This window comes from Phaenicophaeus curvirostris, chromosome 20, assembly GCF_032191515.1.
Source record: "Phaenicophaeus curvirostris isolate KB17595 chromosome 20, BPBGC_Pcur_1.0, whole genome shotgun sequence".
Classification (NCBI taxonomy): domain Eukaryota; kingdom Metazoa; phylum Chordata; class Aves; order Cuculiformes; family Cuculidae; genus Phaenicophaeus; species Phaenicophaeus curvirostris.
The window spans coordinates 4,967,296-4,994,796 of record NC_091411.1 but is presented as its reverse complement, the minus strand read 5'-3'; the positions used below and the strand labels follow the sequence as shown (position 1 = coordinate 4,994,796).

The 27,501-nt window shown below is 48.0% G+C and overlaps 1 protein-coding gene across 2 annotated transcripts in view; it reads left to right on the top strand.

Moving 5' to 3' along the window:
* Positions 1-27,501, top strand: part of ASTN2 (astrotactin 2) — a 344,412-nt gene that overhangs the window by 27,676 nt on the left and 289,235 nt on the right. The window lies entirely within an intron of this gene.

Below are 27,501 nucleotides of genomic sequence, written 5' to 3'. Positions count from 1 at the left end.
CTCCGGCTCGGCACATGGCTTCACGCTAGCAGTAGCCTGGATTTCCCTAGGAGGATGGCCAAGCCTCTTCGTTTTGCCCCATCCTGGAGCTGGGGCAAGGAAGGACCCAAACCTCTTACCATGCCAAAGCTGGGAAACCAATGGCCCTTACTTCAACTTAAAGATTGCATCCTCACATCGGCTGGGGTAGTGAAGCTCATATATTCTTGTTTCCCTAAATGAAGGATGCACTGAAGCAATTGAAAACAACTTCTGGGACAATCTCGTTCCATTATTTCTAATGGAATCGGGTGTACGTGGCACGTCACGCGTGCTGATATCTTAGAGAAACAAAGAGGGATTTTCCCATTATTCAGAAAATGGATGAGACGTGAAATGAACTCCTCAGAGGCGTTTCAGTTTGTCACAATAGAGCAAAGTGAGTCATGTTTGGAAGATTTGGGAACAAAATGTGTGCAATATCTTGTATTCCCCTGTTTGTGTGCTCCTGTCCCCCTCCTCCCTTTCCTGTTAAAATTTAGCAGCAGAAAGCCAAACTCAAGGTGCTCTTGCTTCTATTCTTATACTCATCAGTGGAGGTTAGACTGCAGCCCCCTCTCCTCCCTCCACGGGGCTGCAGAAGAGGACCTTGGTGGCTCAGGCATCAGTGGATGCTCCTGAAATGGAGTTTTGTTTGCTGTTTTGTTGGTGAGCCCACAGGAGTCATTTGCTTGTGTCTTAAAAGCTGGTAGTGACCATAAGGAGTAGCTAAGCCAGTGAGCCAAGGCAAGAGCATCTCAGCTTTTCTTGAATGTGGGAGTTGTAGCATCAAGAAATAACCAAATATCCTGTGAACTGGAAAAATTAATCTCACATTGATAAGTAACCTAATGGATTCATTAGACTATGGGGTGCTGTATTTGCAGTGCTGGGGTTGCTTGATGCTTCCTGGACAGAGAGGAGCATCCAAAACTTTTCTCACAGCTTTCCCTTCAGAAAACAGAATTTCATTGAGGAAAGGGGGGTGGCAGCAAGGGAGCAACACTTAATTTGTACTCTCCAGTTGGCTGAATTACAATTAAAACTGCCATTTAGCTTTGAAGTATTATTTTTCATGGTTGAATTGCAGGAGGTTTACGATTCTGCTGGGCAGTTGTACTGTTTCCAGCTCTGCACCCTCATAAATGAGGGATGGGAGAGGCTGCTTCACCGTTGGCTTTGGCGTAAACCCAACAAAGCCACGTAGCTCGTGCTCAGAGGCATTGCCTGTTCGAGCACCTTTGCTTTGGTGGCACTGAAGCCTTTCCAGAGGCCAAATGGTGCCTCCCAGAAGGTCTGTCCCAGCTCAGGCAGGGGTAGGTGCAACCTTCATGCATGTGAGGAGCTCCACAGTGCTGTGTCCTCCCATAACAGGGTACCTTGTGCGAAACCAGTGATTCCAGGGGCGATGACCAGCCACCCTACCTGGGACTGCACTTATTGGACAACCCCTCAGTTTTGGTTATTTTACAGTCCTTGGAGTTCATCCCAAAGCAAGGCAAGGAGCCTGTGTAAGGAATGGTGATGCAGAGGCTGGTGTGGGCAGCGGTTTTTCTTGGTCAGATTGTACAGGATTTGGAAGGGATGTGGAGTCTTACGGCCAGCGTGAAATACTGCACTTTGTTCCTCCTCAAACAGTGTCATTTAATTTTCTTCTGCAAAAATGCTGTGTAAAAATATATCCTGTATAGGAGAAACTTAATTCAAAAGCCTTGGACATCAGTCTCTTAGAGGGCTCTTTGAGCTGCCCAATCCCATCCTGGCTGTAGTGAGGAGGAAAGAGCTCTGCTTTCAAGACCTGGAGTGGTTTCTGCCTCTTGTTCATCTCCACTTTGCTGCACCTGGGTTGCTGATTAAGAATTGCCTTGAAAGGCATCTTCAAACTCTTAAAGGATTGTTTCCTGACTTAACAAATCAATGCATTAAAATCTATAAATATTTAATGGCTGCTTGTCCTCCAGCAACACTGGCCTTGCAACTCTTCCCCTCTCAGCTCCCCCTCTGCTGATAAGACCCTTCTCTGCGATGCCCAGACAATCAGTTTGATAACGGCTTTTGTGTGACCGTGCCTCTTTTTCTCCAATAATGCAAGGTCTATAGAAGAAGCAGCCCCAAAGATCATAGAATCATAGAATCATAGAATAACCAGGTTGGAAGAGACCCAGTGGATCATTGAGTCCAACCATTCCTATCAAACACTAAACCATGCCCCTCAGCACCTCGTCCACCTGTGGCTTAAACACCTTCAGGGAAGGTGACTCAACCCCCTCCCTGGGTAGCCTGTTCCAGTGCCCAATGACTCTTTCTGTAAAAATTTTTTTCCTAATGTCCAACCTAAACCTCCCCTGGTGGAGCTTGAGGCCATTGAGATCGTGGCAAACCATTTGGCCGGGTCTTCTGCTACAAGCAAACCAGCAAGTGCACTGGCAGGTTGAACCATACAGCTTATAAAGGTGCGGGGTTTCTATTTTTATGTGTTCCCCCATCTCTGTGAAGCATCTGCCAGTGGTTTGTCTTGTGTGTGAGTGCTTGAAACTGCTCCTTCATGATACTCAGGGTAAGCAGGAGGGCATGTGTGGCTCTGGGAGGTGAGGGTCTGGCAGGTAACTGGGAAGGTGAGATATTTGCCCAAGTGATACAGTGGCTGGTTGTGATGCCAGACACCTCTCATGCTGTACTGGCAGGATGCTCATGGGCCACTAAATGCCCAGCCGTATGCCTATTTCTGTGCAGGCTGTGGCCCTGAATTGCAAAACACAAACCAAACTCCAAGCAAGCTCTAAAATTCTCTAGAAAAGAGACACAAATAATTTGGCTTATGAAAGGGATTCTTTATCATTCTGAACAGTTTTTTTCATTTTTTTTTTCTCCCTCACTGCAATTAAATTCAAGGTCTTGTATCATGTGCTGTCATCATTCCTAGGGAGAAGCCGTGAATGTGACAGCAGGAGCACATTGAGGGGTGGGAACCAGGCTGCACTTGGAGCTCGGGGAGAGGTGGAAGGGCAGCCTGCCCTGAGTGCTGTGCCTCCAGGGGAGGCTGGTGGTGGGGGCTCTGGGATGAACTGGGTTGTCCTTCCTAATCTGGGTTCATGTACAGGGAGAAGAGGTGCTGGTGTGGTGCTCTGTGGGCACGGCAGCCCAGTTTCCCAGTAGGACCGATAAGGCTAATGTTTCCAGTGCCCACGCTAGCCAGGGCTTCTGCTCTACAAAACTCTTTGTGGGAGGGGAAATGGGGCAAGTTTCACTGAATAAAAGCATTTAGGCAAAAGCTGATGGCAAGTTTTGTAGCAGAGAAAGAGCGAAACCTCCCAGCCTGAGCTGCAGGCTGCTGCTTGCAAGAGCCTTCCCTCTCCTCTCCCGCTGCTTGTGAGCTTGATGGCTTCTTGCTGCACTGTTACATCCCTGTGGCACTTGTGGTTCCCTCGTTACTCATTCAGAAGATTTCTGGGGCGGTTGGCCCGAGTTATGGAAGGAAGCAGGCGTTGAAGCAGCTGTGGTGATACCAGGGCTCGGCCAACCTGGGCACAGGCTGATGCTTTCCCTTGCTTGCTGGCTCCGCTTCCTGGGGAATTTAATTCTCCCCACTTTCTTCTCAACGCATAGCAATTTAGTAGGCTTTTGCTTTCATTTCCAGAGGTTTGCCTCGTTTTGTCTCCTTTCCTGAAAAGGTGACGTTTGAGGGACTTGAAGATGTCAAAATGAAGCCTTAAACTGGGCAGGAATGGGGAGATGAGTCCCTGTCCAGGCTGTTCCCAGAGGATGCTCTCCCAGAGCAGCATCCCCCATGCTCAGGGGCTTGTGCAGGGAGAGCCAAGCCCTGCTCTGTGGGTACAAGAACTGGACTGGGCTTGGTCTGTGCTTGTGTGCTGTAATTTTGAGAAGTTCTAGCCGTGTGAGTTTGTGTTACTGCATGTTTGGGTGGAAATACATGTCCTGAGATGCAGTGCCGGATGCCTGTTAGTGCTGGCCATCAGTGATGGGGCTGGGAAGAGTCTGGATGACAGGAATCTCAGTCAGGTGTGCTGTACTATAAGTGGCTTCATCTGTAATTTACTTTATTTTTATTTCTGAAAGTGAAAATGAGAGAGGACCAAATGCATGGGGCTGGCTGGATCTCTTTTGGGAGCTTTTGCAGGGTCCTTCAGCTGGGAGCCCGTGGGGAGCCCGGAGAAGTTGGAGGCAGTGACAGGGCCATCACATTTTGAAAACAATAAAATACAAAATGTCTTGATTTCCCCCACCCTTCTACCCTGAAATGGGAAGGAAAATCCAGAAAATCTCATTATGACAATTCTGATGCTTCTGTTCCCACTTGCTCCAAAATTACTTTTCAAATATAGCTCAGATCTCTCCAGCACAAGACCTGTCAGAGAGAGACTCTTCCAGGACAGCTAAGGGAGAAAGAAAATACTGAAGCAACATCCATCCCCACTATATCTAAGGGAACTAAACATGGCACATTTCAGCTCTAGGTACCTGCGCTGTACTCTTTCCTCCTGCAGCATAAATCCCAAAGGGAGACAATGTTCTGAGTATTATAATTTGATGATAATCTTTCAGCATTTACAGAATCTTCTATCTCTGAATAACAAAGCTTGTCAGAAAAAATATTATCCTCAGTGACAAGTGAGATGAGAGGTGAAGCCGAGTGAGTTCAGCTGAAGATCTTGGTGAGAAACCTGGGGTTTCTGACTTCTGAATTGGAGGATTTTACTTTCCTGATGCCCTCCCTGCACCTTGGCTGCCTAACGGGGGATGTCATCCCGAGGATGCTGATGGGATGAAGGAGTTTGCAACCCTGTGTGTGGTTTGCTTGTACATCATCTTTGTGGTAGGGGCTGCTGGAAGGTGAGATACCAGCAGTGAGGGAAGGGTGTCCCAGAGCTTTGGAAATGATGGAAATAAAATGACTTGTTTGAAAAATAAACAAACACAAGCTTTTGAAAAGGATCCCGATGCAGCTTCTGATGACACAAGAAATTGCAAAGCTTCAGAGAGCAGGGTGATTTGACGATCCTGCCCTTGAAGTGCTACTCAGACATCGGTATGAAAGTGATGTCCATATTATCATTATACCTAATTGTTCAAACTCCTTATCTGCATGACTTCTCAAATGACTGACTGAGAGGTTGGGGGAGAGGAAGAGATGGGAGAGGGGTTGAGCGATAGTGAGGCAAAACTAGGGATTAGAACAGAAATTGACTTATAATTAAAGTTATGGAGCAGTGCTGCAGTAGAGTAATTACTGACAGGGAGCAGTGAAGCACGAATGAGGAAACGTAAGATACCTGGCTGTTGGTGAGCAGGGTTGAAGAGGCAAAATGATGCTGTTTGGGAGGACAGCTAAGGGATGAGCAGGATGAGATGAAGTGGATAGGGGAGCGTTCATGTGCTGCTGCAGCTCCTGGAGGTGTTACAAGCTGGATGTGTGGTGTGAAAGACTCTTTGAGTGGGTTTGCATGTACACGGGGTCGTATGATGAAGCACCTTGCAGTCCCTCATGCCTGCTGATGGAGGGGCCACTGGCACGTGCATGTGTTTCACTCCAGGCGCAGCTGAACTGTTGTTTGTGTGAAGGGAACCTTTTATTTGGTGAGCATTGGCCTCTACCACTTCATTTCATGCTCGGTGCTCGAAGATCAAGGGCTCTTTTTTTTCCAAGACCTTTACTGAATGTTCTGGAGTTAATGGAGTTGGGTATTTAGCACTGGGAGGTGTTTTTTTTTTCCTGGTCTAATACTTGTGGCTGTTTTATTGCATTCCTCTGCCCCTTCCATGTACATGCTGCCTGGCGTTGATTTATTAATGTTGGCCAAGTGTTGGTTTTTGGGTGGGTTCTTGGTGATGTCGCAATGAGGACTCTGCGTCCGTAAGCACTTATTAATGAGCAGTTATCCATGTCTGCTCCCAGCAAAGGCTGCAGAGTCACCAGCCACCAAAATGAGCTTTGGTGACCTTGGTTTGGCTCTTGCACTTAGGGTCAAAATGAGTTGTTTTTACTTTTGCCTTCTCTGTGACCGGTACCATCTCTTCTCATTTGGATGCTCTTCCTCCTGGTGTCTCTGCCTCAAAGGTGGTTTAAATTGGATATCAGGAAAAATTATTGAAAGAGTGGTGAAGCATCGGAACAGGCTGCCTAGGGCTGTGGTGGATTCACCATCTCTGGAGGGGTTCAAAGAATGTATAGATGTGGGACATGGTGTAGTAGGCGTGTTGGTATTGTGTTGATAGTTGGAGTTGATGACCTTATAGGTCTTTTACAACCTTAACAATTGTATGATTCTATGGGTATGACCATGGTAAAGTACCAGAAGGCTCAGCATCCTCCCAGGGCAGGAGTGTGCAATATGCTTCTTCACTATCAGAGGTGAAACCGGTGAGAGCAATGACTGTTACTTGTGTCATACTGGTGGGGTTAAGGTGGACAAGTTGTTCCTGCAGGTGTGTCCTCTGCATCCGATGGGGACCGAAGAGGGTTGGGACGAGCAGAGTGCCAGGCTGCAGTAACTAGTGCTAACTCACTTCCCTGCAATATGCAAAATGCTTAGAGAAGCAATGGGAATTTCTGCCTGACCTCAGCTGGTGTGATCAACTGATGCCCTGAAGCATGAAAATAAATAGCTCTGACTCATAAGAACAAGTGGTGCAATTACTTTAGCTAGGATAAAATATTTGTAAGTATCTAATCCTTCTCGGTACCGTGTGCAGAAGCGAGTACTTATCTCCCCGCAGCTCCCTCTTCCCTCGGAGCAGCACGGCTCCATGCAAACAAGGAGGCTCTTGAACTCCCCATGCCTCCGTACATCTGTTCCCGCAGCCCTTGCTCCGAGCGGGGCCATGGGAGGGAGGCGCTGCCCCAGAGGTCACTGCGAGTGGAAGTCATCTCTCTTAGTTTGGGGTTATTTTATGGCATTGCCTCAATAATCAAGGCAGGAGAAAGTGCTAGCTGGCCTGTTAGCAGAAGGCCAGTTCAGAAGAGGCAGGACGCAATGACATGAAGCTCGAAGAGGGTTCTCTGGCTCCCGGCTGGCTGTGCAGGGCGTGAATGCAGCCAGCAGCAGCTTTAGGGTTTCTCCTGCAGTCACTGGTGTGAAAAGAAGGGGCTCATTCTGGCTCAAAATGGGATGCTTGGCCTGGTTGAGGAGCTGGCTAGCAGCGGTGAGGGCTGTCTGCCTGGCTTGGGGCCAACCAGCTTGCCTTGCTTGTTTAGCCTGGATGTGCTGGAGGGGAGATGGGTGTGACGTTGGGGATGTCGTATGCAGGGACACGAGCTGAACTCCATGGTCTTTGTGGGTCTCTTCTAATTCAGGGCAGTCTATGATTCTATAGGTCTTGCTCTGGGAAGGGTGAGGGCAGTGCCGTTCATTCTCCTGGCCCAACTCAGGCGTCTCGTTCTCCTTTGTGATGCTCTGGAGTCGTTCCCAGGGACAAAGCTGATCTTGATGCAGAGCTAGGAATTTCCTTACTCAAACATATATTTTTTTTTTAGAATAGATTTGGCCCAACAGTGATTTAATGATAGTTTTCTTAAATGTAGACTTTTTTTGGCTTTGTTTCAAGCATTTGCTATTTCAGTACTAATTGTTAAGTGAAACACTAAGTTCACGGCAAAACGTTTTAAGGTTTTTTTCCTTAATGCTTTCAGCAAACAGAAAAATCACTTAATCTCATGCCTGTGCCCTGGTGTCCGATCTGTGCTATATCTGGATAAGTGTACATGGCAATACATTCCCCTTTTTTTTCTCCTTTTCCCCCTCTGATTTCACAGTCAGCAGGAAATTAGCCCTGACTTCAGCTGTACTCTTAGAGCATTAGCATCTTGCAAGGACCTGACTCGAGCAGCTGGAGGGGTGCAGGTTATTGCTGCAGACTGCTCGGGTGCTTGCTGGCGGCACCTGAGCATCTCTCATGGCTTTCAAGGTTTCTTACATGACCAGGGGAAAGGACTTGCTATCTAATGAAGGATCTTCACTGGACTTCTGTGGTAGCACTGGACTTCTGTGTCCAAACCACTCTGAGTCTAGCTTGCAGTCAAGCTAAAACTGAGGTATAAGCATCCTGTGATCCAGCGCTGACCTCGCTGTCTCATCCTCCTCTGAGCCCTGGAGCTGTTGAGGGGCTGCAGGTTTGCCCTCTTTCCCCTTGTCTCCAGGCCATCCTTGGGGTACCTTGGACCAAGTGAGCTCTACCTGAGATGGGACTTCATCTCCTGGGGCGGGGAGACCAGGATGAAGCAATCCCAGAATAATAGGATTTACTTTGTTTTAAGGAGACTAAAATAAGCTGTTCTCATAACTGTTCCTTCTCTGGAAGATGCCCATGACAAAAAAAAACAACCACCCAGCCTGGAGTACAATGCGTTTTGGATAGCAAATAATTGGTAAGGCAAAGCCAGTTTTGGAGAGCCTGAGGCCAGCGTTGTGCCTGCTCAGCACCCACCATCAGGACTAGGTCTCTCCAGAATGATCACTGCCCAGCAGCTTGAATATTCCTGCCAGGTTCCCTGAGAAGGGCTTGAAACCAAAAATGCCTCCGATGCACACAAACTAATTACTGCCGCCTGCCCCTGGAGAGCGCGGGTGATTTGAGCTGCGAGTCCTGTATCTTGATTTTTCCCCGGGAAAGAAACAAAAACAGGCTTGTACCCGCGGTCCCCATGGACTTGGGAAGAAGTGTGACTCAGGCTTGATTGCATTGCTCTGTCTGCTACTGTGATATTAAAAATGTTTAATAAACACATTTGGAGCGCAGATTGACGTCCCTGCCTCTGGCTCCCTTTGGGGGCGAGTGCTAAAGTTCACTGGGAAAGTTGTTTCTTGCTGTGATGTGCCAACCTGGCCCTGGCATCACCTCAGCCTGGCCATGAGCTGGGCTGGCACTGGGAGTCATCGGTTTCCCAAAGGAGTAATTTCCTAGATTTTAATGCCAAGGCTGGCCTGGAGAAGACTGGGCTGGCCCACGGCAAGTCTCCAGGCTTTAGTGTTTCTGAGCCCTCAGGACATATATAGATACGGTTTTACCTCCCTTAAAAAAGGACCCATCTTGTGCATCATAAAGGTGATTTTTTGCAGTTTAGTGGGTTTCGGTTTTTACTCATCTTTCTGATAAGAAGAGACAAGACTCCCCTTGGCACCCACAACCTTCCCACTGAAATGCAAACACCCTGGGAAGACTTTGACTTGCCCTTCTGACTGAAACCCATTAGCTGCTGCTTTTTCCTCTGTCCTTCCTCTCTTCCTTGCTAAAATAAAGTGGTTTGTATCATTTCCTCCCTTGTTTCAGCCAACAAACATGTTTGTTTCTCCTTAACTACCTGGGTGTCAATGGGGTGCTTCATCACTGTCTCTCCTCAGCCGGTTCCTTTTCGTTTCAATATGTAGCAGATAATCAGAAGCCTCAATTGCAAATCCTGCAAAATCCTCCAGACGTGAATCTGGAAAATAACCCAAAAATGACCTTGAGATGACTTTCCATGTCCGCAGAAATTAATATTAACTGGACTGATTTGACTGGCCTGAGGGGAAGAAGGTATTTAAGAAAAAAAATAAAAAATAAAGAAATCTGACAAATGAGGCAGGAAATTTCGAGTGTCTCAGGTGAACGGGAACATTAGAATATGTATTAGTTATAAATGCTCTAGCGTAGGGTGCCTGAAATTGTTATAGGAAAATAATCTGTGCGTACGCATGAGGAATGCATGGGAGATGTGCCCGGCTGCAGGAGGAATGCGACCCCCACAGCTGCTACTGCTCAGCACAGGGTGGTCTGTGCTCACTTGCTGGAGAACCTGGGGGAGTTATCTCACTCTCATATGCTTCACTATCTATATGAAGATTTATTTCAGCGGTGCTGGCAGCTCTGCCTGAGCTCGACCCTCACTTTTGCTGTGGGTTGCACAAACGTGGGGAACCGCAGGGTCTGCTGCCGGCTGAGCGAAGGGATGTGGTGTACAGGTGTCTGTGTGCTGGTAGCTGTGGAGCACAGAGTGGCTTGCACAAGGTCACACAGGCTGGTTCTCCTGGAGGTCATGCTTCAGTCCACACCCCCTGAGCTGCCACTGTTGTATCTCACCTGTGAGGCTGCTTCCATATGGATAAATAAGCTGGAGCTGATGGACATGGGACAGAAGGTGGCTGGAGATGCACACAGGGTTTATCCTCTTGGGATTTCCCAGTCCCTTGGCATTTTTACTCAAGCAACAACATTCCCAGGGCAGTCACACACTGCTATGACACCATGAAATGTCATCTATGCACTCATGTCAAGGGACGCGTGTCCCATGACAGCGCAATGGAATAGCTGTCATCTTCTATCTGCTGCTTGAGTGTGCTCCGTGTCTTAGCTGATATCTGGGGAGGTGAAAAGAGACTAGATGAAGGCAGAGCAGCCAAAAGCATGGTGTCTGGAGCGGGGAAGGTGTTCGGAGTGTTGACTTGAAGGAACGTATCATCTCATTGACTTGAAGGATCCCTGAGGTTGTGTGACAACCCCCTGTTTCCCGTTCTCCCTGCACTACTGGCCGGGGAGGAGGTAAAGGAAGTTGGAAAGGAAGGAGTGCAAGAGCAGCTGGGTGGGTGTATGGTAGCCAGCCGAGGTTAACCCACCACAGAAGACGAGCAATGTGCATGCAAGTACAGTCACCCAGCTCAGGGCATGGTGCCTATGTTGAGGTCCTTAGAGTTGTGTGTTGGAGGCTACAGCCACGATCCCAGTCTGGAGCTGCCGGAGAAGGGATCCCCTTGCTCTGCAGCTTGAAGGGTCTGTGCTCTGTGGTGGTCCAGCCCTTTGCTTGGTCTCTGTGACTGTGTTGTTTTTGCCTATGGACTTGTTTGTCAGGTTGGGCAGCAGCATCGTCTTGACAAGAGAATGAGATTTAGAGCTCTGTAATCCATGCTTGTCCATCCTAATTACTTCCCTTATCAGCCTTCAGGAGAGTAACTTTACAGTAGTAATTAGTCTGTTCAATCCCACCCTATCTTAATAATTAACACAGAGTTAGAATGGGAGGGGACAATCTCTGTTTTGGGCTGTAAAGGTCCTTCTGGGGGAAGAGCAGCATAGATTTCTTAAGCTATCTTTCTTAGATTTCTCAAGCATTCAGATGCAGCGGGGACAGCCTTGGGGATGGCACGGGGAGGCTGTGGGATGACCACAAGCAGTAGTAAACAATGCAAGCCAAAATTATGTTTATATAGTGTAAGGTTGGATGTTCTATTAAAGGAAGCACTTGGCAGACGCCGGTGATGCGGTATCAGAGTGGTGAGCATCTGCGGTTTGCATGGGCTTCACCTGGAGCTGTGAGCATCCAGCTCTGCTGAAAATGAGCCCATTCATCATCTCTAGTGTTGAGACACAGCACAAAAAGGGCAGTTTGACCTAATACTGCCCTATAGCAGCTGCAATTACTGGGGTATAATTCATTTCAAATGGATCCAGAGATTTCCTTCCATTAACATCCAGAGGGAAAAAAACAGAGCAAATGGGCAGGATTCACAAACCAGGTGGTGACTAACCCAACAGTCATTGCACGCAGGGGGTAAGTTGCATTTTGCAGGGGCAAAGGGCAGGATTTGACCTAGCAAGACTCCTACCTCCTTCTCCAGGAAGACACTGGTTTTCAGCTCTGGTATTTAAATGAAGATCTTCACCCCGAGCAGAGGTAGCAATATAGTGTGTGATGAGGGGATCAAGGGCAGCCACGGTGACAAATCTCTCACAGAAGAACTTGATTCTCAGCTTTTTTTCCAAGTAGAAAGGCTTTAGTTCACAAAACTGAAATCTCTTCAGGGAAGTGTGTTGGTTTTTGTTAAGTCTTTTTTTTTTTCAGAAGGAGACCCACAAAAGAAGTTTGTAGGAGATGGGAAAAGTAGGTCCCTGGAAAGTTCTCATCATTTTCGGATGTATTGCTGAGGTAGGATGCACAGAGACTGTGTTGTCAGTTTGGATGTTTAATGCTGCCTCAACTTGAAGATCTGGCTGTTTCTATCAAATTTGCTGGTTCTTTGAAATTGGTTAAATCTCAATTCAGTCTTGTTTTGTGCTTTTTGGAATGAAGCCGTTAATCAGCAAGGTGGGTCTGAGGAGCATAAAGCGTTTTTGCATGCTATGTTAGTTCTGGGAATGAATGCAGCCGTGGTGACTGTGCTCTGGAGCTGACCTCTGTCTCCGAGGAGCCTGCCAGTAAATGTACGTGAAGGGAGGGATGGAATTGAAATCTTTTTTTAGACTGCTCCTTTAATTTCAGACATTTTCTGTCTAACCTGGCTCTGTAAAAAAAAAAAAAAAAAAAATCTTGGATTTTTATTACAAGCCCCAAAGGCTCATACTAATAGGTTGGTTTAAAGCTGGCAGTAATACCTTCCAGAAAGCGTCTGCAAAACTATCTGAAGGCTACCCTGCCACCACCTTCTAAGTATCTCTGTTCTCACTGGCTTTTTCAATCCCTACTCCTGCAATGTTCCCTTGTGCTGGAGCTCCAAAGAAGACCTGCTTCTGCCAGGTCAGCCTGTCCAGGTTAACCCCTGGATGTGGCCAAAAGTGTCTTGGGTCCAGGTTTTCAAGTAATGATGCAGCGATATGGATGGGGTCCCCTGTCTGAAAAGCTTCTCTCCCTCCCCACTCCCCATGCCATTACCATGGATGATGTATTTCCCTTGGCTTCTTCCTAGATGAATTTGATCCCTGCTGTGTGAGGGGTGCCAGGCAGGTGTCAAGCTCTGATGGATGGGCAGGGACACTAAGCAGTTGGGTAACAATCCTACTTGGTCGTGCCCCTTGGCTCCTTGCCCGACTCCTGAGCTGGAGACACGGCCTCTCTTCAGTCTGTGTTTCCCCTCCATCATCATTGTGCTAAATTGAAGAGACAGCTTCGTTCAATAATTCATAACCCCACATAGACTTCATAATATTAAAGGAGGGGAAAAGAAGACCCTTTGCTTTGTCCTTCCTCCAGGCTGCAGGTAGAGGAGCAGAAGTGATGGAAGCTGTTGGGTTCCATGATGTGCGTCTGACTGGATGGAGGGATGGATACAAATTCCTCCTTGCAGAAGACCTTCAGAGTGGTATGGATGTGGGACAGGCAAAAGCCCGTGAAGCTGTGAACGTTGTGTTGGAGAAGGCTTTGTGAGTGATCTTTGCAAGGGCCAGAGAGGAATTGCTGGCTAAGATTTTACTTCATTTAGTTTTGAGTATATTCAAATTACTCTCATGCTCATGTCTGGCTTTGAAATGGGATTTGATCAGCTAGAAACTGGGAATTTACTGAAAACCAGCAAAACTGGCTCTGCAGCAATTTTTTTGTGATGAATTTTGAGCTGTTCTCTTCCCATCCATGTACCTTAACCTCACACAATTGCTGTGTAAATTATGCTGCTTCCTTTGGCCATAAGGGGAGATGCTGGATTTATCCTCTACCCATCTAAGCTTATTTTCATTCTTGTACAGACTTTCCTGAAAGTAGAGGGTGCTGTGCAAGTCCGAAGTGTTTGATTGTTTAGAAGTCACTGGAGTATCTTGTGTTCATTATTTTAACAATTGGAAAGAGGGTTTTATTTTCTCCAGAATCATAAACACAATCTTCAGTGTGTTTTATGAAAACAATAAAGCTAAACTCTAATAACCACACATTTTCCTTGCTTTATGTGCACACATCCTTGGGGAACAGGGCCTCAAGGACTCATCTTGCTCTGCTTTTAACAGGGTTTTAATGCGCTCAAGTTGGTAAGTGGCGGAGAGCTAGATTATGAATTTGCTTTGGTACCTAAAGGAATTTTCTTTGCCTTTAAAAATTCTCAAGGTGAGAAAAAAAAAAGGCACCTCTAGAAGAGGAAGCCAGTGACGCAGTGCGAAGATTTTAACACTGCGATCCAAAAATCAGGCTTCATTTGAATGCTGTGTATTGCAAATTCCTCTGTACGAGGACTAATTAGCTTTCTTGCATCTCTTTGCTGTCCTGTGAATAATACTGTTTTCTTTCAGAAGAGATCTGAGGCTCTCAGAGGCAATTTATAAAGGAGGATGCTCTGCTACAGATGGAGAACCAAAGCAGGGAGATGAAGGGATGCAGTTCCTAAAGTATTTAGCCACCTAATGTTTTTTTTGGTTTTGAGTACAGAAGTAGGTTAGAGCCCAAGCTTGTCTGCAATAGTGATTTTTGTATTGAGAACTCACTTAACAAGATAGTTTTCATCTAGAAGTGTTAAGAAATCCCAAATACCATGGAGATGCTTCAGTTTTGAAGACTTTTTGGGGCGGGCCAAGGGAGAAAATCCCATCTTTTGGCATTTTCTCAAAGAAGAGCATGTGCCTGAGTAAGGAGTTGTCCATGTGTTCTGTAGTCACCCCAGAGCAGCAAATGGCCATGGACTTGGCTGGACCACGCCTGGTGCTTGTCTTTTCAATCCTTTGGTTGAAAACTACATTCACTCTTTCCCTCTCCATCATGGGAAAACTTCCAGACAGTCCATTTTTTCCACTGCAAACCAAGATAAGGTTCAAAACCTCAGAAAAGCCTCTTAGATCTTGTTGGGAGCATCTTCTCTGTTTGATTTCAGAGCTGTGGGAATTGGACATGAAGGCTGCAGCTCTGCCTTCAAAAGGCCCCAATAAGGCTGAGCAGATTCATGAATACCTGAATTTATGAATTCCTTGGGTGAGTGGCAGGGCAAGGGGTAGAACTGAGAGTTCTTCAGTTTCTCCCCAATGCGATAGAGTTGGGCAATGTAAAGGATCTCCAGGCTGTGCTTATGGCTCATTCTTGCAAGTATGATGGTGCCAGGAGCAGAACCCAGTGTGTGAGCATCAGTAGGGATGATTTGTCTCTGTAGATCATAAAACCATAGAATGGTTTGGGTTGGAAGGGACTTTAAAGATCACCCAGTTCCACTCTCCCTGCCACGGGCAGGGACACCTCCCGCTGGATCAGGTTGCTCAAAGACCCATCCAACCTGCCTTGAACACTAATGATCCTGAAGCCTCAACACAAAAGGGCTGGAGCCTTGAAGGAGGGTGGATCTGTATGTCTGGTGCACAAATTATACTGGGGAGGGGAAAAGTTGGCAGGGGGGAAGTGGAGGAAGTGAAAGATGTTGCTGCTGCTGATATGCAGAGGACAGTGTGTAAATGCAGGCAAGTGCCTGTCTTCTTGGGAGGGAAGAGCTTTGAGCCTGAGCTGTGTATGGACACTCACTTATGGTCCCAGGCGGCAGGATTTAATTAGCGTGGGCTTTATGTGACGAGGCTGCTTGACACTGTTGCCTGTTCAAGCTAACAGAGAGTTCTCGCGTCCGAAGTCCTTTGATGCTTGTCTGAGAGTATCAGGGCTCTCTGGTTTCTTCTCCGCAGAAGAGTGATAAATGTGTTTAATTTTTGCAGAGCTTGTAGCCTGGTTTTATCCCAGGATCTGTCTCTTGAGGTTTTATTAGCTGATGGTGTCTGTAAGAAAAAGTCAAAGCAACTAGACAGGAACAGCCGTGGAATTGATGTAGGAAGCAAGAGCATGGTTTAGAGATAATGTTTCTCATTCTCACCGTTACTACGTGCTGAGTTTAGGCAGTGCATTTCCAGTTCTGCTGTAGTTTTACAGCTGCTGCCTGCCAAAAAATCCTCCCACTGGCCTCCTGCTTAAGCAGGGTGGAGCTCAATGCTCTGGTTGTGGTGGGTCCCTGCTCTGGTCCATGGGAGAGTCCCTGCTGGCCTGGAGGACAGGGACCAGCAGCAAGGTGGGTGACAAATACCTTTCTGCCCTGTGTGCGGCTCTGATAAATGTGGCTCAGAGGAAAGCTTGGCGTGGCTTGCTGAAAGCTCCAGGTGGCAGGAGGGGCTCCGTCTGCTCTGGTCATGGGGAGATGATCACCCTACCTTTGAATCTGGGAGAGAGACAATTTGCAAACATGTGTTGATGCATTCCCATAGGAAGCCAGGCACTAAATCATCACCTTGCAGCTTGCATGCAGATTCATCCAGGGAACCTATTTAATTAGGGGATAAATTTAGAAATCAATTATTATTTGCAGAAACAGTTTCTTTCCCTCTAATGAGGTTGTAAGGAATCCTCCCCCTCTGCCTCTCTCCCATGACCTCTGCCTATGCAGATCAAGGGTGGAGATGCTCCATGTCTCTTCTTTCTCAGTATTGGTGGCCCTTTGTGGGCAGCTGCCATGGAGCTTTCCCTGAGTCTGTTAGGACAGCAAATGGGGGCACAACCGTGAAACTGTGCTGCTTTTGGACATAGTGGTAGAGTAATGATGCAGGCACTGGGTCCACTGTTAATGGGGACGTGGATTAGCCTCTCCTAAGGGGGCAGGGGATGAGGAGTGATCTGAACTTAACAGGGAAAGGAAAAAACAAGGAGGTAGTGCTGGAATAGGATGCTAGCTCTCTTGTTGTGGTGGGACGGAAGGATGAAGGGGCAGGAACAGCCTCATGAAGAATTTCCACTGGTGGGGAATGCCAGGCAACCTGGCTGGAGCAGGACGTGGGACCATATGGGATGATGATGAGTTGGCAGAGGTTCTGCAAAGTTGAGTTGGGGCTGCAGTGACGGCAAAGCTGTGGCTCTTCTGCCTTTTTGGAAAGATGTGGCACCAGTGGGCTTAAACTGGAGGAACTTCTGGGCAGGCACGGTGGCTGGAGACCTCCCAGTGCCTGGCTTGGGCTGGCATCCACACGGCATTGTACCCTGACGTTGTCACAGGCGTAATGGCCTGGGCACACCCTGACAGTGTGACAGAGTTTTCCAGTGCCACAGGATTGTTCTGTTTGCAGCAGGCAAAGCACTTGTTGCATGACATGGCCAACATGTCTGCATCTCCACTTGCGCTGCTGGAGACAGGGATCCTGCTTCTGCCAAGCCGGGGTGGTGATCGTGTTTGTGAGGACATTGCTGCTTCGGGCTTTGGGCTCGTCACTTCTAATCTCTGACAAATTGCTTTGCATCTCTTTTGCCTTACCCACTTCTAAATGGGGAAAATTTATTTTGCCCACAGGCTCCAAGAAGCCTTAATAAATTCAATTGCTTTTATTATTTTGGATTTTAATGTCTCCTCCTCTTATGAAGCCACTTTCTGAGCCTCCAGCGACTTCTCCGTGCTCTTAGATCAGCTGCTTTGAGTCCACTTCATTTCACTGCGAGTTGGTCCACAGAGAGGTGAGGATTTTCACAGCTACATCTCAGTAAATGCTTTTGCTTCTGGCAGCCTGACGGCTTGCAGCCTCCCACTGCAGCCCTTTGCTCCAGGGCTGAGGCTGCCCGGGTGGTCTGTAGGGCTTGGTTGAGGGTCTAGCACCCCGGGATGACATTCTCCAGGAGCAGCAGCCTGCTTTTGCATAGCCCTTGCTGTGCTTCTCTCCTTTCCTGCAGAAACTCAGTGATGCTTGGCCACTGGGAGGCTGTCGGTGTGTCTTGGACTGATGACATCCCTCTGGACGAGACAAATGTGCAGGTCACTCCAGGGTTAAAATGTAATTCTGGACTTTTAGAAAGAACTGATTTCTGGTTTTTGTTTTTTTTTTGTGAGGTTGCAATAGCTTATTCTTTAAGTAAGAGCTGAATTTGGATTTTTTGAGTAGCTCAGACAGAACCTGTATACTTGGGAGCCTTCGAGGAACTGGACATCTTCTAGAGAATGAGCACTCAAAAGCCTCTCCCAGAGGAGAGTTAAGACCCTTAATCCTTTTTAGTGATTGTGGATGTCTGCCTTGACAGCAAGAGAAGGGACCCTGTTAGTGCAGACACCCTGCCCGTGATGCATGTGGAGGGCTCCAGTAAATGTTCCTTTCCAGTAACTGATATTTTTGCCTTTTTGAGTGAGGGTATGCTCAGTATTTTCAGGCTTCTTGGCTTTTGATGCAGCCACCTGGTGCTCCAGGTGACACACACAGCCCAAGTTATCCACTATGTGGTTTTCTTCTGCAAACGCCCAGCCAGCAGGCAGCTCCTCTCCTTTGTGCTGCTGGCTCCTTCCCCCTCGATAAGGACATCCATCTCTCAGGAGGTGGAACCATCCTAATGTTTGTCTCTTTAGAAAGTGGCAAGACCTCTTCTTTCCCTGCCTGCTTTCTTCTCCTCCTCTCCCCATCCCGCCCTGGTGCATGAGGAGTTTCTGCTTGGACCACCCAGTGTTCAAGAGCTGATTGGGACGAGAGGTCTGTGGAGGAACCGTGCCAGAAAAAATTACTTTGCTTCACAGTTTGAGCAGTGCCCTGAGCTATCAAACTACCTAATCATTTTAAGAGGTGTGCTTCCCAAAGAGAGACATTTAAAAATGCATAGGAGTTATAAAGCACTTGGCTAGTTTTAATCAAGCTCTGAGCGATGTTCGCCCCTTGAGGCTGGCACTGTTTGCTCGCTTCTCAGAGTACGCTGTGCGGAAGAGTGGATGCTATAAAATGGACATAGCACTCGGTGTTGTTGTGAAGTCTACTTGGCTTTGCAATGCTCTTCAACTCACCTGAATAAGTCAGAATGCCCTTCTGCTCCTGCTGAAGCTTTCGGGGAAGGGAATTGTGTTCTCCACTGTCTGGCCTGTCCCTCCACTGTGTGACAGCCCTCCTCTGCCCCTGGGTGCCTACCCTGGTGGGCTGGGCTCTCCTCTGCCCTGCTCTGCTCCCAGCCCTCAGCTCCTGCAGAAACTCAAAGAAAAAGTTGCAGTCCCCTCTATCACCCTCACAGGGAAGAGGCTGTGGGGGTAGTTTTAAAAACATTAAATATTTTCTCTTTGCACAAGCCGTATCTAGTGCCATAATGACTCCTGGGGCTGCTCCTCTGCCATGGTGTCTGTGTTTGTGCTCCTGGCCATTATGGAAAAAGGCATCGCCACCCCATCCTCACCAGCCTTTCATGGAAAAGAAAGCAGGAAAGATACAGGCAGGCCGGAGCTAACAGCATCTTCTCTCTTTTAATATGGGACTTGGGTTAAAATATTGGTAGAATCCACCCAGCTGTATTTCGTCATGCTGGTGTTTGCTACCCAGGGATGGAGTGGTGTCACTGCAGGCGACGCACGGTGCCTTGTCCATGCCTTGCCTGCCCACTTCTGCCTCCCTTTTGCTCCTTCAGCAGCTGTGAAAAGTTAAATGAGTGGTTATCGCGCACAGCAGCTCTTGCTCAGTAGCCTCCGGTGGTGCCATCAGACGCACGGATCCCTTCGAGCTCCAGGCAAGGCTCCGGTGTCACCGTGCAGGCAGTGATCTGCAGCAGCAGGCAGTGGGACTCCAGGCACCAGCACCTCAGTTTATCTGAGCTGTGCCTGAACTTGAGGATTAAATAGGATCTTTCCCTTGCCTACGAGTGGTGGGGATAGACTCTCTGATGCCTATAGTGGTCCTGCAGGAGCCAAGCAGGGGTCTTCAGGTGTACTGGAGTCACATGTGGGACTGGAGTGGTGATGGAGAGATGCATGTGTGGCCGTGGGTGCAGGCTGGTACCCAAAGTGGGGCAGAGCAGGTCCCTGGAGGGCTCAGGGCTGAGCAGAATTGCCTGCCCTGATGCAGCAGATCTGCTGATTCCCTGCTCTTTGCTGAATTTTCTGAGCCAGGACATTCCTACTGTCTTCATAAAAACCTGTCTTATTTAAACAATCCTTAAAACAGCGACAGGCCAGGGCTGGCAGTGCTGTGTGCCTGTTACCTGCAGAAAAGCTTCCTTGTCAAATACAATGATTTATTTAACAGGGATTCATAGTTGGGCCACCAAAAACCTGTGCTTGTTATTTTCAAATAGTCTTTTTCCCTGATTTATCAGCTCTGTTCCCTGTTAGTTTTAAGGACCTGGAGTAAGTGGAGGACAGAAGACTTGTGAAGCTTTCTTCATGCATCTCTACAGCAACAACTTCCATGGACCAACAGCTCTTACTTCTGTGACAAAAGGAGACTTGGCTCTTCCTTATTCCCTGCACCTTCAAGAGTTCTTTCTAAAGTGAGCCCTGTGCCTCTCTTGGGTGAGCCAGGAGGCTCCAGAGAAGTGGCAAAGCTTGAGCTTTTCAGTAAAAGCCCAAAGCAGCTACAAAGTAAACTCCTGTGCCTTAATTGAGGGGTGGGGATGAAGAGAAGAGTCGCTGAACGAAATATGTGTGGCAAGGCACTATCTTCGAACCCATCCTGCCCCATCGTCTCTGAAGGATGCACAGGAAGGGCTCTAATGCTTAAAGTCGCTTTCCTTTGCCTTTTTTTCTAATGATGGCTGCATCAGCCGTGTGGATGGCGCTGTCGAGGGACTGCGGCCAAGCCCCCTCAGTGCTGCTTCGACCTGGATGTCTCATCTCTCTGAGGAAGCTGCACCCAGGTGCGCTCTGCCAGCTGCTCTTCCAAACCTGACGTTTCTCATTCAAACTGAGATGACCCGTCGTGTTGAGCTGCGTGCCAGTAACTTCTATAGGGTCGGCTTCATGTGCAGTAGCGCTGTCTGCCTACGCGCAGTTGCCTTCCACCTCTGGTCAATGGGAGGCTCTGCTGACAAATAAAAATGGAATTGAATGGAAGGGAATTGAAAGTCAAAAGGGCCCTGTAATAATTTTAGAGTGCCTGAGGCGCCACGCTGAAGCCCTGGCATTATAAATAAGGGTAATGTACTAAAGACTGAATAGCAATCAAAGCAGCTGTAAGAACGTGGAGTGTGCACTGAGCTTCTTTAAGTGTGTAGAGTCAGATTATGATCTGTGGGCACTGCAGGCAATTCAGTATCTGCTCGCTGACATATATAGGGACCCTACGGCCTGGAAAGGGACTGGAAAGACTGAAGGGACATGGGGATGGTGCAGAGGGCTCCAGAGCCAAGAGTGAGAGAGCTGTGCTGGAGCAGCCTGATGCTCCGATAGTCTCAGAGTTTTTCTAGGGTGTGAGTCATGGAAAAGGCTATCTCAGTCCTCCCTGTTCACCTTGTCTCATCTCCTGGACCATCTTTGGTCCAGTCTGATGACCTCTTGCTGCATTTCATAATAATTATATCTACCAAAACCCAAACCCAACGTGTTTATGAATAAGGTTGGTGGGAGGATGCGAAGAATCCAAATGTCCTAGCTGAGTTCACTGTTCCTGACGTTAACTGGAGTAAATCCGGTGCCATTTCTGGGCTCATGAGTGTAATACCAGTTCATAGCAAATAGCATGGGTTGCCCCACAAGGGATGGAGCCGAGTCACAGGGTCAGGCAGGGAAATTAAAGGGTTGTCACTGCTGCCTGCTAAAGCTGGGCAGATGCTACGGGCCATCCTTGGGACAACTGAATGGCTCTAATAGTTCAGTGGTGAAATGTGACAGCAGCAAGGAGAGGCCTTCCTGAGTTGGGACTCACTGTCTGATTTTGAGTGGTGGTGGCTGAATTTACCAGTTCAATGCATTTATTCTTTTACATCCCTCTCAGGCATCATGGGCTGTATGTGCCCTGCACTGTACCACGTGCAGGCTGACAAAGCCTTTTTTTGTGGAGTTGAATGGACTTGGGAAGAGCACCAGGTGAAGGAGTGCCATGTGCCTCAGCACTGTAGGTGCAGATGTACCCACAAACCTTGCTCCCACCAAGTCACTGCCTGTGGGGAGATTTTTACTGGTAAACAGGTGTAAATCTTCAAGGCCACGAGCTGAGATGTATGTGGTAGGCTTCCAGCAATTTGAGAAACCAGGGATGCTGGTGTTCGTGAGGGAAGAGTTGCTAGAGTGCTGAGTGGCTCCTCACTGTTGCCAAAAGCATCAACAAGCTCAGCATGGGAGTCACTCTTGCATGGGGCAGAGTCTATGCAAAGTCCTCTTTGGTGTTTTCTGAGAAGCGCCTGGGAAGGATTTTTGTCCAAGGCACTGTCAAGGTGGGAACAACAGCTTTCTGGACTCGTGATGCTGTACTGGCAAGTGTGGGATGGGACTGTGTGCGGGGGTCTGCAGGTCGGCTGTCCTGGGGCTACACAGAGGCATGTCGTCTCCTCACAGTGGTGACACTTGTGCTGGCATTGTGTCTGTCACTGGTCTTCAATGGTGTGTATGGTGATGTGGTACTGATGGTGTCATCCCTGGCAAGCCTAAAAGTAGCCAAACCCACTTTACTGCAAATCCCACCTTGCCCTGGGGTAGCTGATGCTTTTCCCTTTCAACATCAGATGCAAACTGCAGCTGGTGAAGCAAATGAGATGCTGAGGGACCACCCCAGTCTGCCCACAGTATAGGTGGGGTGCCCCATGGACCACCCCAAGACCAAGGCTCCCCGAAGCACTCCTCCATCCAGCACCCCCCCTAGAAATGCACTGTGTCCCAGCAGACACGCACAGTGCTGAAGCCACCTCTGAAATGCCCTGCAGCTGCAGCACCGTGCTCCTCACAGACAGGAGCTTTGAAAAGAGATGATCAGAGGGAGCTTGTCATCTTTTTTTTTCTTTCTCCCTTAAACTTCTGAGCTTCTCTATCAGTTTTTACGATCTTCAGCTGCGTTTATGTGTTGCCCTAGGGAGTGCTGCGGGGGGGAAGATGTAGAAGGGAAAGAACATGTTAAAAAATGAGCAGAGGGGAAGGGGGAAAAAAATAATGAAGCGAGCTAATGATTGGGATAAAAAAACCTCACCACATTGCCACCAAAAGACCCAAACTGTTAGAACTGTTAGGGCCTGTTTGACTGCAGAATAGTCCCCTGGGGAGCTTGGGGGAAGCCCCATTACTAGAGTCATTTTGGATCTAGTCTGCACAGAGAGCGATAATCTATTCCGCAGGGAGCAATCCTGTGCTGGCAAGGGCACTGGGGAGAGCTCTCTGTTTATGACTTTCTGCATAAATTTGGTTTATTAGCATAAGTGGTAGCTAGCGCTGAAGATTCTATAAACTAACACTTCACTGGAGGTTGGTGCCTCTGGAGAACATTAACTCAGAAGAGCCCCGGACTAATAGCGGGAGGAATGGGGTTGCAGGATTAGGGGTGACGCATGGGCAAGAAGAGGACAACGCAGTTGTCAGGGCTGGCTTCTGCGCGAGGTGGGATCGTGTTTCTGAGCCTGCTGGAAAAGGGAATGTAATCGCTAAAGACATCTCCAGCTTTTCCTCTGCCAACAGATTAAGGCGATGAGTTGTGCAGGTGAGCTGATGAAGTCTGGCTGCAGGGTGCAGGTCCTGCTGGGATGAAGCAGGTGGTGAGGAAAAAAGGCAGAAGGAGCCTGGATCCGTGCACTAGAAATTACTCACAGCCTGCTCACCTGTCACACCAAGGATTTGATTCTTACAGTAAAGCTGTCCAGCAGGTCCCAGAGCCTGAGCAGCTCTGGGGGAGCAGAGAGGAGGGGAAGCACAAGGAAGGTTTGGTTATCCAGGAGTGGGGAACCGTGCAGGGATGAACTGCTGTAAGCAAAATGGCTTATTTTAATAATGACCTTCAAGAATTAAATAAAAATACAATAATCGTGGTAGATTAGCAAGAACAAGCCAATTAAATACAAAACAGGCTTTGTAAAACGCCGTGGCAGATAAGGCAGGGCTGCAACCTCCCGAATAACTGATGAACATTGAAGCATTGCATAAGGTCTGGGGGGCTGGGGAAAGCTATTGAATATTTCCAGCCTGGCAGCTTGCCTTGGAGAAGGCTGAGGTGAAAAGGCCATCTCTGCCTTCAGTAAAACAGAGTGGGAGGGGGTGGAGAGGAGGAGGAGGTGGGTAGGGTGGCCAGGAGCCCGAAGGCATGGAGCAACAATCCTCCAACTTTAATATCTGCTGTTTCATTTTATATTCATCATGTCAGCATAATCTGCTTTTATGGGAATCGTCTTGGTTCCCAACCAAATGCATTTAGGCCCTTTTGCTTTTAAGTTTGATTGTAATAGGAGTTGAAGACCTCAGTGAAATGTTTATATGTAAGGAATGTAACGACAGTGAAGGGAAAAATGGAATTAGGGAATCAGTCAGAGGGGATCTTGCTGTGGTCTCTGCTGTTCCCTGCCTCCCCCAGCTCTGTCCTGGCCAGGTGACCTGAGAGACATGAGCTTAGGTCAGGATGACGGTCCTTAGGGTTTTGTTTGGATTGCTTGTTTGATTTCCAAGGAGAAGGTGGAAACTGTAGTTTTATGAGACAGAGTGAAAAAGAAGGAAGGGCTCTGCGTGCCCGTTTTTTGAGCTCAGACCAAAATGAGGTGGTACCAAAGGCTGGTGGGGCTGTGGGGCTCAGTGCTGCCCTTGGGCTCAGCTGAGCTGCGTGATTGGAGATGAAGGGCAGGTGTGAATTGTTGGGGGCAGCAGCCAGGTTAGCCTGGAGAGGAGATAACTCTGCTCCCAGCACAGGGAGAAGAGACTCATTGGGTTCTTTCCTTGCCTGTAGAAGTGTGGTTGGCTTTGGATGGGGAGAAGGCGGCTGGCTGTTATGGGAAAGGTAAGACCCTTGCCATCTCTTCTCTATTGGGTGCGTTGAGCACGTAGGAAGATGTTTTGTGGTCTGTTTGGCTGTTTGTGTTTTACCCAAGACACCGTGTTTAAACTACAGCTGAGAACTCCCCATCTTCAAGATGGGAGATTTCAAATAGCTGCAGGCTACAAGTGCTTTTCCATTGCTGCCCATTTAAAACCTTAACTGTATCTCATTCTGTTTTGGTGCAGGAATGCCCTTAATTTGTTCCAAAAGCATTTGAAAGCTCTGATAACAGGCAATCTTGCTGCAGACTATTGTATCCCTTGTGATGGATGGGCTATTGCTGCTGTAACTACCACGTAGATAGTGGAGTGACAATGCATGTCCAGTGAAACACAGACAGTATAATATTCATGTCAAGCATATGAGGCCAAGAAACCTCCCTATGTTTGGATATTGAAGGGATCAGCAGCTAAAAGAGCTTGAAAAGGCTTTTCTTTTTTTTGTGAGCAGTGAATGTGATTGAAGGCTCATGATGTCCTGGTAATGCTGGGAACAGTGATGGCCAGGATTCCTGCAACATGAGCTGCAGGGGTGAGAAGTGTATAGGTATTTATAAATATATGGTAAATGGTACCCAGGCTTGGCAAGTCAACTTTAGTCAGAAATCGCCTTGCTGCGGGTTTTGCTTAAATTTGTGAAATGAATGTTAAATTGAAGTTTCTACTTTTGGAAGAGACCTTTTGAAAATGAAACCAGTTTATCTTCAATCTAGGCTAAAATCCAAAAAATTGCCTATCTCTCAAAACTCCTCAGCAATGTTCTTGGCGATCCTTTTAAATATCCCAGGGAAAAAAAATGTGCGTGCAAGGGAAAAAGTTTGGAGAAAGATTGACTCTGGAGGTTTCTTCCATTTCCCTAATGGGATGTTGCCTTTGGGAACCATAGTGGTGGGATCCTGGTGGCACCCACATCATGTCTGTGCTGTGGTCTGGGCAATATAACCTCCCTTCTTGAGCTCTTTTGGACAGGGGATGGGGCATCCATGACTTCTCTGGGCAAGTGCCTCACGACCCTCTCAGGAAAACATTTCTTCCTAAAATCTAATTGCAATCTCCCCTCTTAAAGCTGAAAACTATTCCCCCTCATCCTATCCCTGCACTCCATGAACAAGAGCTCCTCCCCAGCTTTCCTGGAGCCCCTTTCAGTACTGGAAGCTGCTCTAAGGTCTCCCTAGAGCCTTCTCTTCTCCAGGCTGAACAACTTCAGCTCTCTCAGCCTGTCCTCGCAGGGGAGGTGCTCCAGCTGTCAGATCATCTTTGTGGCTTCCTCTGGACTTGCTCCAACAGATCTCTGTCTTTCCTATGTTGAGGACTCCAGAACTGAATGTAGGGCTCCAGGTGAAGTCTCATGAGAGCAGAGTAGAGGGGGAGAATCATCTCCCTCACCCTGCTGTTCCACTGCTTTGGATGCAGCCCAGGACGTAGTTGGCTTCTGGGCTGCAAGCACATATCGCTGGCTCGTGTTTTGTTTCTCAGCCACCAGCACCCCCAAGTCCTTCTCTTCAAGGCTGCTCTCAATCCATTCACTGCAGATCTGTAGATCATCCTCACCTACATGTGACTGCCCCTCTGAACACAATTAAGATGGCTTTGCATAACCAGAGGCCTGTTTCTTGATGCTTCTGTGCCATCCCACGGCGTGTTTGCCCCAGTGGAAAAGGTAGTGAGAGCTGTCCCAAAGCTGGGTTACTGCTCTTGCTCCTAAAAGTAGCATCTGTTGTATTTTTAATTAGGCAAGGAGATGCTTTTCAGTACAGACCTTTGAAGTATTGCTAGGAAGATGACTGCAATTAAGCAGCCCTGGTATTCCTCTCATTTTGTTCTTATTTTTATCACTATAAGAAGCCTCCTGCTTGAGTCTCTTTGAAGGCGAGAGGCATAAACCTCTCATTTCATTAGATTCCTAGGTCTTGCACAGACCTCTGTCTTGCAGCACGAGCTTGATTTACAGGGTAAAGAGTGCAAGTAACACCTCTGGCTACTGATTTGCTCCAGCAAACAGCTATTTATACTAAAGGAGGGAGGGGATTATTAGGAGCGATCTCATTGCTGTGACAGAGATGTGACAGGGAGTTTGTGTGTTCCTTCCAATGTCTAAGCGTGGGCTCTTGATGGATCCCATGCATGGTCAGGAGCTGTTTAGTTTTTCTCCTTTGAGTGCTCAGATATGAATAGAGATTGGGGATAACGACGGGTGCTGTGCTCAGGAGGCAGAGATAATGAGCACAGCCCTCTGATTAGATTCAGGTGACAGTGCAGCCGGCTCAGGTATGTCAGTGCTATAATTAGTGAGGTGCTGAATCAGGGAGTTGGCAGTAACGGGGTAACCTTGTTCCTGCCCTCAGCTGGGCTCTGCAGTGAGGCAAGGTCCTACAGGACCAGGAGTGTCATGGGGACTTCTCTGGGAGCAAGGGGTGGTTGACTCCGCTTTAATCCACAAAGAAAAGCCAGGAGTTTGCTGCTGGAAAGATGTATTGATTTTAAGGGTAAGAAAGCTTATTCCTGAAGAACCAAGAGGTTTTCTTGCTGGTTTGGGATGTGGGTCTGTACAAGCAGGAGTGCCTGCCTGTGGCTGCTCGTGATTCAGGACCCAAGTGCTTCGAAGCACCTTGTCCTGAAAGGTGTGGGTCGCTCGTTAGAACAGCCTCAGCCGGGCTCAGTCCTTCCTTCATCTTCACTGCGAGCTGGAACTGGATGTCCTTTGCCAGCTGGGTTCAGGGAAATGAAATGCAGAATGCCATTGCCATTCCCCGTCTGCTTTGCCCTCAGTGGAACAAGCCGCTTCCTCCCCACTGACCCTCTCACAAGTGATGATCTGTGGCCAAGGTGTTGTGGAGAACCTCATTTCCATTCCCACCATGGTGCCGGAGAACCTGAACCCACGCTGTCAGCTTTTCAGGAGCAGGCATGCTATGCAGGTCACAGTCCGTTACAGCCAGTCACTCTTCCTGAACAGAAGGGAATTGAATTTGGGTCTCCTGTGAAGCGAGAGATTGCTGAAGCCTTGGGTGTGGTGACAAATGGAAAAACAAACACAAAAAAGAGGTGGTGGAAGGAGAAATATTTTGGCTTATTTTGCACTAGTATTTTTTTTTCTGGTTTTGATTCAGCTGCC